Raw genomic sequence first — 13209 nt, 5'->3', positions numbered from 1 at the left:
CGTGTGTGTTTGTGCATACTTTTCCCCAGCGCTCGGGCCACCCATACATTGTTCAGTTCATTGTCAGAAGCTGTAGAGAAAGCATCGCGTGTGATTTTCGCCTTTGTGTAGTGAGTAAAATACTGTACTGTATTATTTGTTAATATTTTTACCTTAAAATCTAGTGTATTTACTGTTAAAATTTGAGTTTGTGGGACCCAGGAATGGATTAATCCAGTTTATATTATTTTAAATGGGAAAAATTGTCTTGGAACTCGAATGGGGTTCTGGAATGGATTAAGTTCGGATTCCAAGGTATCACTGTATATTGCAAACTATGTGCCATTCCAGGTGTGCCGCAAAATGCTGGTGAGGAGGAGAGGCGCCAGCACCATCTATTGCTTACAGGATGTGCCTCTCATGGTGAGAGGCACATCCTGTAGTCAGTCAGCTTGCATCTGTGCCTCACCTCCTCGCATGCACCTCTGCTCCTTCTCATTACCTCTCCTTCTGCAGCACCCCCCCCCCAAACCGGCGGTAATAGGTGGCTCAGGGCTGCAGCTGGAGGACATCCACGCATATGTGGACGTCGATGTAATGATGTCACACATGCCAAAATCTGCAATATCTTTCTCTAAAATATTCCTCTCTGAGCACACTACCAAAGCCCTTATTCATACCCTTATCATCTCTCACCTAGACTATTGCAATCTGCTTCTCATTGGTCTCCCGTTTAACCACCTGTCTCCCATTCAATCTACTCAAAATGCTGCTGCATGATTTATATTCTGCCAAAGTTGCTAAGCTCACATCACATCACTTCATTGGCTCCCTATTCATCTCTGCATAGAGTTTAAACTCCTCTTATTGACTTACAAGTGCATTCATTCTGCAGGTCCTCAATATCTCTCATTCCTTATCAATATAATCTCGTTATAACGGACTTCAAGGGACCTGGAAAAATGGTCCATTATATCCAGAGTCCGTTATATCCAGAGTTGCATTTTTCTTACTACTAAGCCAAATCGATAAGTTAAAAAGTAATAAATCACCTGGACCGGATGGTATACATCCCAGATTACTAAAAGAGCTCAAACATGAAATTGCTGACCTACTGTTAGTGATCTATAACCTGTCGCTAAAATCGTCTGTAGTACCTGAAGATTGGAGGGTAGCCAATGTTACACCGATTTTTTAAAAGGGTTCCAGGGGAGATCCAGGAAATTACAGACCAGTAAGCCTGAGTTCAGTGCCAGGCAAAATGGTGGAAACATTTCTAAAAAATAAAATTTTGGAACACGGAGAAAAAACATGATTTAATGAGACAAAGTAAGAATGGGTTCAGCCATGGGAGATTTTGCCTCACCAATTTGCTTGACTTCTTTGAAGGTGTGAATAAACATGTGGATAAAGGTGAGCCAATTGATGTAGTGTATCTAGATTTTCAGAAAGCTTTTGACAAAGTTCCTCAAGAGAAGCTCCTGAGAAAATTAAAGAGTCATGGGATAGGTGACAAAGTTCAGTTGTGGATTAGAAATTGGTTATCGGATAGAAAACAGAGGGAAGGGTTAAATGGTCATTTTTCGCAATAGAGCAGAGTAAACAAAGGAGTGCCGCAGTGGCCTGTGCTGGGACTGGTGCTATTTAACTTATTTATAAATGATCTAGAAAGTGGAACGACAAGTGAAGTGATTAAATTTGCAGATGACACTAATCTGTTCAAAATTGTTAAAATGCATTCGGATTGTGAAAAATTGCAGGCAGACCTTAGGAAATTGGAAAACTGGATATCCAAGTGGCAGATGACATTAAATGTGGACAAATGCAAAATGATGCACACTGGGAAGAATAACTCAAATCACAGTTACCGGATGCTAGGGTCCACCTTGGGGGTTAGCGCCAATGAAAAGGATCTGGGTGTCATTGTTGACAATATGATGAAACCTTCCTCCCACTGTGTGGTGGCGTCCAAAAAGCAAACAAGATGCTAAGAATTATGAAAAAAAGGGATAGTTAACAAAACTACGAATGTTATAATGCCTCTGTATCGCTTCATAGTGCGACCTCAACCAGAGTATTGCATTCAATTCTGGTCTCCTTATCGCAAGAAAGATATAGCGGCATTAGAAAAGGTTAAAAGAAGTGCATCCAAGATGATAAAGGGGATGGACCTCCTTTCATATAAGGAAAAACTAAAAAGGTTAGGGCTCTTCAGTTTGGAAAAGAGACGGCTGAGGGGAGATATGATTGAAGTCTACAAAATCCTAAGTGGAGTAGAACGGGTACAAGTGGATTGATTTTTCACTCTGTCAAAAATTACAGAGTAGGGCAGTGGTTCCCAACCTTGTCCTGGAGGACCACCAGGCCAATCGGGTTTTCAGGCTAGACCAAGTAAAACGCTAAGATCAGAAAATGGAAGACGCTTAGATGTACGAAAGAGGGATGAAGTGAGATATGTCAACACGAGAAAATCATCCTTGTCAGTTGCAAGTCCAGTCTTGTGGAATGAGATATCTGGAGTGATACGACTTTGTAAAAATGTGTTACAGTTTAGGAAGTTACTTAAAACATACTTTGTTCTAGCTTTTAATTGATTTTAGCAAGGTATGTTGGCACGGGCCAGTAAAATATGACCTTGAAGAAGAAAGGAAAGTACGATCTGAAAGATGATTTTCTCTCGATTTTATTCTTTGTTGGTATAGTACTGTTTTGTTAAGTTTAATGTACATGTTTTGTTTATAATTATGTAGGTTTGCTTGTTAGCTGCTTAGGTTTGTAAGTGGATTATACATTTTTTAAATAAATAAACTCTGGACACCGAGGAGCCTTTCTCTGTAAAATGCAGACAAATACCTTTCCTCTAATTTAGTATTTTATTCTGAACTGTGTTATTTTCATTTATAATAATTGTTATATGGCTTTGGGCTCCTTTTACGAAGGCGCATTAGGGCCTTAACGCACGGAATAGCACGCGCGCTAAAATGCCACACGTGCTAGCCACTACCGCCTCCTCTTGAGCAGGCGGTAGTTTTTTGGCTAGCGCGCAGTAATCCGGTGCGTGCGTTAAAAATGCTAGCGCACCTTCATAAAAGGAGCTCTTTGTATTTCTAATTGCCTAGTATAATTATTATTGTGTAAACCGCCATGAACTGATGGTTTGGCGGTATATAAAAATAAACTATTATTATTATTATTTTGAAGCTGTGTAGGAGCCTATCTCTCCTTTCCTTTTTCAAATCTTGTTTGCTGGTGTCTATGATAATCAAGGATTGCTGCAGTCCACATTTCTACCTTCTGTCATTTGCTTCCCACTCTCTCTTCTCAACAAACTCTAGTTGCATTACCAAGATCCCAGAATTCAATGGAAGTTAACCCTCTCAGTACTGGTGAAGGCAGAGTGAGTCCAGCAACTTCCTGTGAATTCCTTTGGTGTGGATTAAAGATACGCACTCCAGGTTTTGTCCTTAGCTGTCTTCAAGCTGGACTTGAGTCCTGCAAGCAAGCAGAACTGCCTTTGTTTCTGGGTTTACTCCAGCCAAAGAATGAAAAACTTCTTTATAAGCTCAAAAGGACCAGAACTTCCTTTTACTGAGTCCCTCACTCATTAAGAAACATGACACAAACTGAAGGAAAATAGCCAGAAAAAAAAAGAAAGAATATCTGGAAGCCAGGAGATTGCAGAAAACCCTGGAAATGATAGCAGTCGTAGTTCTGTCTATTGTTAGAATTATCCCAGTGATTTACCAGCTATAAAGTGGGACGTCAATAGGGATCACTTTATAGTCATAAAGAAGATGAAAAGTGGCCACATTAGAACGATACTATAAACAAATATTGGGCAAATTATGTTTAACTTTAAAGTTTAAACTTTTCTTGACCACTTTACTCTGTTATTGGTCTTAAGTTGAAGACATTTAAGCCTCGAAATCCCTTTTGTTAAGCTTAGCTAAACATCTGTAAAGAGCTCTGATGAATCAGCAGCTGCAGAGACCTCTTAAGTAATTAAATCTCCATCTATGCAGCTGTTTGAGACATTATTGTAGGTAGGGAAACCTTCCAACAGACAGCTGGAAAAAACTTTGCTATGGAAAGCAACTGCTTTCACCAAAAGTATAAAAGAATGGTCTGTTCAAACACAAGAAATAAAGCCCATTTTCTAAAAACACACTAGGACAAAAATGATTAGCTGCTGAAAATTTCTCTCTCTCTATATGTGGTAAAGGATAGAATCTACATAGAAGAGCTTTTATCCCCCAGAGAGTTGGATTTTAAATGTAATCCTAGTCCTGCCGTTGTTGTTAGGTGCCATCGACTGGTGTTCGAGTCCTAGCGACTTGATAAATTGTGGATCAAAAAAGAAATCGTGTTTGTGTTAGTCCGGATATGTCCTCCAGTGTCATCCCCATGGTTGTTTTCAACGTGTACAGCCATCTGATTGCAGGTAGCCCTCTTCAGACCTGATTTAGAATACTGTGTACAAGTCTGGAAGCTGCACCTTCAAAAAGATATAAAAAGGATGGAGTCGATCCAGAGGAAGGCTATTAAAATGGTATGTGGTCTTCATCAAAAGGCGTATGGGGACAGACTTAAAGATCTCAATCTGTATACTTTGGAGAAAAGGCAGGAGAGGGGAGATATGATAGAGACATTTAAATATCTATATAATGTAAAATCGCATGAGTCACATCTCTTTCATTGGAAAGGAAATTCTGCAATGAGAGGGCATAGGATGAAGTTAAGAGGTGATAGGCTCCGGAGTAATCTGAGGAAATACATTTTTACAGAAAGGGTGGTAGATGCGTGGAACAGTCTCCCGGAAGGGATGGTGGAGACCAAGACTGTGTCTGAATTCAAGAAAGCCTGGGAAAGGCACATGGGATCTCTTAGAGAGATGAAGATATAATGGTTACTGTGGATGGGCCTTTTGGCCTTTATCTGCCATCATGTTTCTATGTTTTTATAATGTCCTTCTCCAGTGATCTCTCTCTTCTGATGGTGTGACCAAAATAAGACAGTCGTAACTTCATCATTTGGGCTTTGAATGAAATAGCCGATTTGATTTTTTCCAGAATCGATCTGTTGGTTCTTCTGGTGGTCCTCGACATGCCTAAAATCCTTTTCCAGCACCAAAGCTCACATGAGTCAATATTCTTTCTGTCTTGTTTCCGTAGTGTCCAGCTTTCACATCTGTAACTGACCACTGAGGAAATGAGTACGTGGACAAGTCTGATCTTCATTTGGAGTGTTACCTCCTTGCCTTTGAATACTTTGTCGAGAGCCTTCATTGCTTCAGGAGATTGAAATCCTTTACAACTTCTATTCTATTGACTAAACATAGTGGAATAGTTAAATTGGTAAGAAAGGTGGTGAGTGACTGCTGGAAAGTTTCAACGCATTGAGACTTTCCACCAATTTAACTATTCCACTCTATTTAGTTATCTTCTTCTTATGCCATATTATGATTTTTCATGCATGTTACACCCACTTTTGGATTCACTATCACAGAATCTCTTTTAATGTTTATATATCACTCCATTGTAATGTATCATTCCTAGGACCCCTGAAGAAGACATCTTGTTGAAACGCGGACCGTGTTGGGTCCTGCGCCAATAGCAGAATAGGTCCTTTTGATTTGTTTGTGGATTTTCTATTTTTTATGTGGATTGCTTTATTGTATATTTGGAACTTTGATTCTTTCATTAAAGTCCATTTCAGGATCATCATCACTCCACAGTAATTTTTTGGTTTCTCTTGGACATGTTTTATTGGAAACCAATCAGTATTGCCGTATTCAGTTCTAACTGCAGTTTCTTGATTTTCATATAGGCTACTTATCAGCTGAGTTTTGTGTTTGGGTATTCCCATTTATAGTAGAGTTCTCCATAGTTTATTGTGATCCAGTCAAAAGATTTGCTGTAGAGGTATAGAGGTTTTTGGTTTTCCTTGCTCTTCTCCAATATCCATCTAATATTGCCAGTAATGTCTCTTGTTCCTCGACCTTTTCTGAAACCAGCCTGATCTTTGGGTGGTTCTTGCTCAACATATGATTGGAGTCTTCATTGTATTATTTTCAGCAATATTTTGTTGGCATGTGGAATTAATGCAATTGTTCTGTAGTTGTTACAGTCCTTGGCGTCACCTTTCTTCGGTATAGGTATGAACAGTGATCTTCTCCAATCAGTTGGCCTTGTTTTTTCCTTCAAAATCTGTTAACACAATTGAGCGAGGGCCAAGATAGCACCTTCTGAGCCTTTTATTAAATCATATGGAATACTGTCGATAAAGTTTTAATTGCTGCTATGACTTCTTCTTTTAAAAATATCTGGTGGTTCTTCTGCTTCAGTTTCCAGTTCAATTTCCTGAATGTTATCCTCATTGCCTTGTTTGTATAAATTTTCCATATATTCTTTCCATCTTTTAATGCTTTCTTGATCATTCTATATCATTCCATTGGCATCTTTAAGCATCTCCAGTCGAGGTTGGAATTTCTGCTGCAATCTCTTAATCTCCTGATACTCTAGTCTGGTTTTTCCATTTACATGTTCTGATTCAATTTTCTGACAAATATCCTTGAGATATCGTTCTTTGTCTTGCGAACATGATGTTGAAATACTCGGTTCATTTGTGATACTTTTTCTCTATCACCAGATAGTTTTGCTTGTCTTCTTTCTTCTGCTACTTTTCTGGTTTCTTCTGAGATCCAAGGTGATTTCATGGTTTTCTTTTTCTTCTGGAGTGTTGGGGTTTTTTTTAGCTTCATCACTAATTACAGCCCTGAAAAAAGAAACATAACCAATGCTAAATTTCTAATACCTGGAAGATGTTTGATTTTATGTACATTTTAATTATGTGTACTACCTAGAACTATGGGATATTGTGGTTTATAAAGTTTTGAAATAAATAAATAATATCTACTCTTGAGGGCAGAAATATAAGGTTGAGTTGTGCTTTTGTTTTGTTTCAGTTTGTAGAGGAAATGGAAAAAAAAACCCAAGTCAAATTGTGTTTGCTTCATTTCATTTACACCCCACTCCACTGTACCTGCAAACTAAACCCATGCCTTAAACATTAGAAAAAGTTCTGTCCCTAGACTCTCATGTATGCTTCCTATCCTCTCATCATCCCCCTCCTTTTAATTTACACAAATCCCAGGGGCCAAATGGGAAAAGACATGCTTTCCTGACCCTCATGTATCATGCTGAAAAAAATGGATGACATTTTGGCGTACAGCACCAGTTGAGCAGGAGCAACTGGGGATATCTACTGCTCCATTTGAGTGCTGGGAATTGGGTAAGTTGGGTGTGGTGATGCAGCTGGTGAGAATATAGATATGTACCGGCCTTCAACACAAATATCAAGGTGGTTTCCAACCCTGATTGATAACCAGTATAAACAAAGAGTATAATGATAATAACATTTAGGCCCGGATTTCGTAGGCGGCACATGCTGAGGCAGTTGCCTATATAATGGGCGCTTGCTGCATGTCAGTCACCGACAGGCGACGCCTTTCAGAATTGTAGCTCCCAAGGACCCTAGGTGCCAGAAATTTAGACCAGGGTTTTACAGGCCTACATTTCTGGCACCTAGGGTCCTTCCTGAATCGCAGCAAGCATCGCCTAGTGATGCCAGTAGAACCCACGTTATTTATTTATTTATACAATTTTTCTTTGCTGTCCTCCCAAGAGATCTCAAAATGGTTTACATAAATTTATTCAGGTACTCAAGCATTTTTCCCTTTCTGTCCTGGTGGGCTCACAATCTATCTAATGTACCTGGAGCTTTCTTTATATATATTGGGTCCTCAAACCCAATTGGTTGGGGCCTGAAGTGAATGAGTCAGGAAAGTCCTTTTGTTCTTGAATCCTTTTCTCCTATTTCCACCAAATTACTTTTGTTTCATGGGGAAAACAACATGATATTTAATAAGAACAATATTTTATATCATATCACTTATGATAATTATGACACGTTAGGGTTAATCATCCTTGTGCACATTGTAGTATCAGCTTATTTTAATGTAGCTGTCCTTATAGTCTCTTGTCTTTTTACTTTGTATGCTCTGGATAAGCCACACTATCCCTGTTCAAAAAATCATTTCAATCTATCTCAAATTAGCCAAAGTGTTTACCCAGAGGACTGCAGAATGCCAATTACCTCTCACTAGTTGTTAAAATGAATTCTTGGTGTTTGGACAATGTTGTCTGCAGATGTTAGGTTGTTCTCAGTCTTCTTCTGGGGTTTGTTTGTTTTTTTAAATAATCTGAATAGTCTTTATTTATTTTCCAGCCTTGAAGACAGGTGTTCTCACAGCAGTGACATATTTTACAGATAGGATATATTTGCCAAGTGGTACTTTTTCTCTCTTGTTATGTCCTGTCTGGCGAAACATTGTAAATAATGACACACCGAGATTACCAACCTGCCAATAAACAAAGCCCTATACCAAATAGAACTGTAGGTTAATTTTAAACTTCATTGTGTTCCAGAGCTTTGATCTTCTCTCTCCCTTCCTGCAATATTGTTCCCATGATGCATCCAAACACAGCCAAGACCATCGGTTGGGAAATTTGAGTTGATAGTACATAGCACTGGCTACTAAGGGGCTCATTTTCAAAAAATAAATACAGTATGTCCAAAAAAAGGGGCAGATGGATGTTTTTCTCACCAAACCCTTCCAATTTGCCATTTTCAAAACTGATTTTCTACGCTGTTCATCTAACTTGGACATTTCCTGACCAGTGACCAGAGACTATATAAAAAGATTTACAAAACGGGCCTCAAAGTTCTATAGGAGATCCAAACAAATAGCCAGGATCATACAGAGAGTCCCCACTTATTCTTATCGGCCCACCGGAAAAAGGCTATGGATTATAATCATTGGTTGACGCATTTTTTGCATTTTTCAGCAACAAGAAGATCCTTTCCTGTGGAGATAAATGTTTTGGATTTCTTTTTTTGCCAGGTTTATTTTTCATTTTTTGCACTTGTTTTTTTCATGTTTGGTGACTTCTGAATAGAATTTTTGGATATAAATATTGTACCATTTTTTTGACTGGGAACTTTTTTTCCTGTGGAATTTTTTCTTTCCAGTCTTTTTCCGGTGGGCAGATGAGAATAAGTGAGGACTCTTGTGAGTGTGATCCTAGCTATTTGTTCGGATCTCCTGTAGAGCTTTGAGGCCCGTTTTGTAAATCTTTTTAGTCTCTGGTCACTGGTCAGGAAAACAGCCAGATTCTTTTTAGCTATTTTTTTGGCAAGAAATTGTACGAGTCTGCTCCTCATATATTTGTGTTACTGGACATTTTTCTGTCAAACTGTCCATTGTAACTTCCTGGGTAACTGATCCAACCTCTTGTAATGTAATCCGACCTTGAACTGAATAGAAAACCTGATTAGCATAACATAATCGAATATTTTAAAATACATTAAGCGCACAGTTTGGACATTTGGAGCTAGACCTATTTTAACAACGAATAAGGGACAAAAAGATGCCCAAACTGAACAGATGACTACTGGAGGGACATAAGTATGACCCCCACACTCCCCCAGTGGTCACTGAACCCCTCCCACACACAAAGATGTGCCATCACATAGGTGACACCTGCAGGCATAAGGGCTATTGGTATGGTGTTCATTTAGGCCTAGTAGATATTTGGTGGGTTTTGGAGGGGGGTTATGGTGAGGTGTATACCTGGGAACTTTTAAGTAAACAGCACAACTACAAATACTCATGAAAGAGGACTTCCACACAGAACTGCTTCAGAAAGTGGCAAGAATGATGGGATAAGTGTGTTTGAAGTGAGGGACAGTATTTTGAGGGGGATTAATGACAATGTGCCTTTTACTGTAATAATTTTTTGTTACATTCACCGTATTTTTTGCTAAGTGATGGGCTGTATTTTCCTTGTGTAATAGGGATGAGAGATTCAATTGATATGTAAGTTCTGTAAAGAATCTGTAGCAGTCCATCTTCACCCCCTATGCTTAATAAAAGACCCATATCCCCGATTTCTGGAGGTGTGCTGGTGTCCTAGAACATTTGCAATGCTAACTTTTCATAGGTAGGATTGGTGCAGTTTGACTTCTTAACTTGGTGCTGCTATGGTATGCTATTAAAATTTTCCTCCATTTGTCCATTTTACATTATTTTCTACTTTTTTTTTTTTTTTGCATGCAATTTAGAGCACCATTTATAGGCTAGCGCTCTGCACAGATTTTTTTTGGTGCCTAAATTTGGGAAACATTTACTGAATCTAGTTCCAACTGTGCTATAAGACTATACACACAGACAAAAGGTTAAACAGAGCCTGCCAGACTCAGAGATAAGAACATAAGAATTGCCGCTGTTGGGTCAGACCAGTGGTCCATCGTGTCCAGCAGTCCGCTCACGCGACGGCCTTTGGTCAAAGACCAGCGCCCTAACTGAGACTAGCCCTACCTGCGTACGTTCTGGTTCAACAGGAACTTGTCTAACTTTGTCTTGAATCCCTGGAGGGTGTTTTCCCCCATGACAGACTCCGGAAGGGTGTTCCAGTTTTCCACCACTCTCTAAGTGAAGAAGAACTTCCTTACGTTCATACGGAATCTATCCCCTTTCAATTTTAAAGAGTGCCCTCTCGTTCTCCCTACCTTGGAGAGGGTGAACAACCTGTCCTTATTTACTAAGTCTATTCTCTTCAGTACCTTGAATGTTTCGATTTTGTCCCCTCTCACCTTTGTTCTAGGGAGAAAAGGCCCAGTTTCTTTAATCTTTCACTGTATGGCAACTCCTCCAGCCCCTTAACCATCTTAGTCGCTCTTCTCTGGACCCTTTCAAGTAGTACCGTGTCCTTCTTCATGTACGGCAACCAGTGCTGGACTCGGTACTCCAGATGAGGGCGCACCATGGCCCGGTACAGCGGCATGATAACCTTCTCTGATCCCCTTCTTTATCATTCCTAGCATTCTGTTCGCCCTTTTTGCCGCCGCCGCCACACATTGCGTGGACGGCTTCATCGACTTGTCAATCAGAACTCCCAAGTCTCTTTCCTGGGAGGTCTCTCCAAGTACCGCCCCGGACATCCTGTATTCGTGCATGAGATTTTTGTTACCTACATGCATCACTTTACACTTATCCATGTTGAACCTCATCTGCCATGTTGATGCCCATTCCTCGAGCCTGATTATGTCACGCTGCAGATCTTCGCAATCCCCCTGTGTCTTCACTACTCTGAATAACTTCGTATTGTTCGCAAATTTAATCACCTCAATCATTGTACCAATGTCTAGATCATTTATAAAGATGTTGAAGAGCACGGGTCCAAGCACCGAGCACTGCGGCACTCCGCTGGTGACAGATATGTTTAACATCCACCCCACCCCCAACACACAGTGGATATTGCACAGAGAGATATGGCAGAGGGGATGGGGTGGGAGGGAGTCAGTGGTCAGAGTTTTAGATGTTTGGAGAGAACATTTAGAAAGGGACAAAATGTAACAGAGTGGGATTTAATGGAGCAAAGAGGTAGTTAGTTAGAGGAAGAATAAAACTTGACTATGCAATGAGACACCAACCAGTGGCACGACACACTGAAAACTTCTCTCAATAAGAGGCAAATCTCTGCCATTTAGTCGCTATTTATAGGAGATGTACATTTGGATACATCTGTTATGTGGCATTTAAAGTGGCATAGCTGGGGAGGTTGGCGCTCAGGGCACTGGCACTCAGCATCGCCAAACCGTGTGCCCCTTGCTCTTCTCCTCCCCCTGCCGCTTGAGTGCCCCCCACTGATGAGCATAATAACCCATGATGAGCGAAATGAGTGAAATAATCCATGATGAGCGTAATAACCCATGATGAGCGAAATAACCCATGATGAGTGAAATAACCCATGATAAGCGAAATAACCCATGATGAGCGAAATAACCTACTACCTATTTGGTAAATAACTCAAAGAAAGAAACCTGTCTCATTAACCCCTTCCTTTACAAAGCCAAGCTAGCGTTTTTAGTGTCGGCCGCTCATAGGAATTCTATGAGCGTCGGAGCTGTTACCGCGGTGGCCGGCGCTAAAAATGCTAGCGCAGCTTTGTAAAAGTGATATCAGAAGTGAGACAAGGCCGGCATGAGTAGCAGGTGGAAAATGCTGCTCATGCCGGCAAACATTTTAAGAGGTACACTGGGGGGCGGAGAGAAGGAAAGCCACTGGAGTTAGCATCCCCATAAAGATGGTGCCCGGGGTAGTCTGTCCCTTGCCCCCCACTTTACTATGCCACTGTCTGTACCCATGATGCTTATAAAATGTGTCTTGCATGCTTGTTGCTGGTCCTGCCCGTTGCATGCCCACCGTGCCCCAAACACACACCCTTTCAGGGTAGACCCATGTATGAGGATTGCTGCACAAGCATGTACCTGTTGTTGCACTATAGAATACTGCTCAGTGCATTCCTGGTGTTGATTTTGCATGTGCGAATTGTGTCTTTTATAGAATCACCACCTAGATTCCAATGTGCTATTAATGCACTTACCCCCCCCCCCCTTTTACTAAACCATGATAGCGGTTATTAGCGCAGGAAGCCACACTGCTTCCGATGCTCATAGGAACTCTACAAGTGTTGGGAGCAGTGCAGAACATTCAGCACGGCTCCCTGCGCTAATAACGGCTATCGCGGTTTAGTAAAATGCAGGGGTATGTTAATTATTTGTCAGGCTCTGTGTTAATGGTTAACGCCTGGAGATCATTCCTGCCCCCTCCCACAACTCACCAGGGAGACCCTGGCTTATCCCTTGGGAGTGAAACCTGCCATCTTCCCCCACCAGCAAGAATTCTGGAGGAAGACTCTTCACAGTTCTACGGTAAGATGCGTAGTGGAGATATTGCTGAGGCGCCGCAGGTCACTGACGCATACGTTACATTTCCTGAAGTACAATAAGGCTTTTTACCACCCTTGTAAGATAGGGAGACGGCGTAAAACCATTTATGTAGTCACTCATTGGGATGATGTGGTAGCTGGCATATACGCAGAAAAATTGTTCAATTAGCACACGTTTAAGGCTGTGTATAATAGATGTGCTTTTCGTGTAATTGTGGCTTACAAATTAGTTTCAAATGACACACTGTCTCCAGGCTATTCAGAATAGAGAAGTCCATTTAGGATTCCAAAAATAAAGCAATCCATTCCAAGATTAGCAATTAGAAAATGTAAGAGAGGATCAGCAACGGTTGGCGCAAGCCCAAAATGAAAAGAGGGC

This window comes from Geotrypetes seraphini, chromosome 4, assembly GCF_902459505.1.
Source record: "Geotrypetes seraphini chromosome 4, aGeoSer1.1, whole genome shotgun sequence".
NCBI classification, from domain to species: domain Eukaryota; kingdom Metazoa; phylum Chordata; class Amphibia; order Gymnophiona; family Dermophiidae; genus Geotrypetes; species Geotrypetes seraphini.
Note: the sequence above shows the minus strand (reverse complement) of the source record.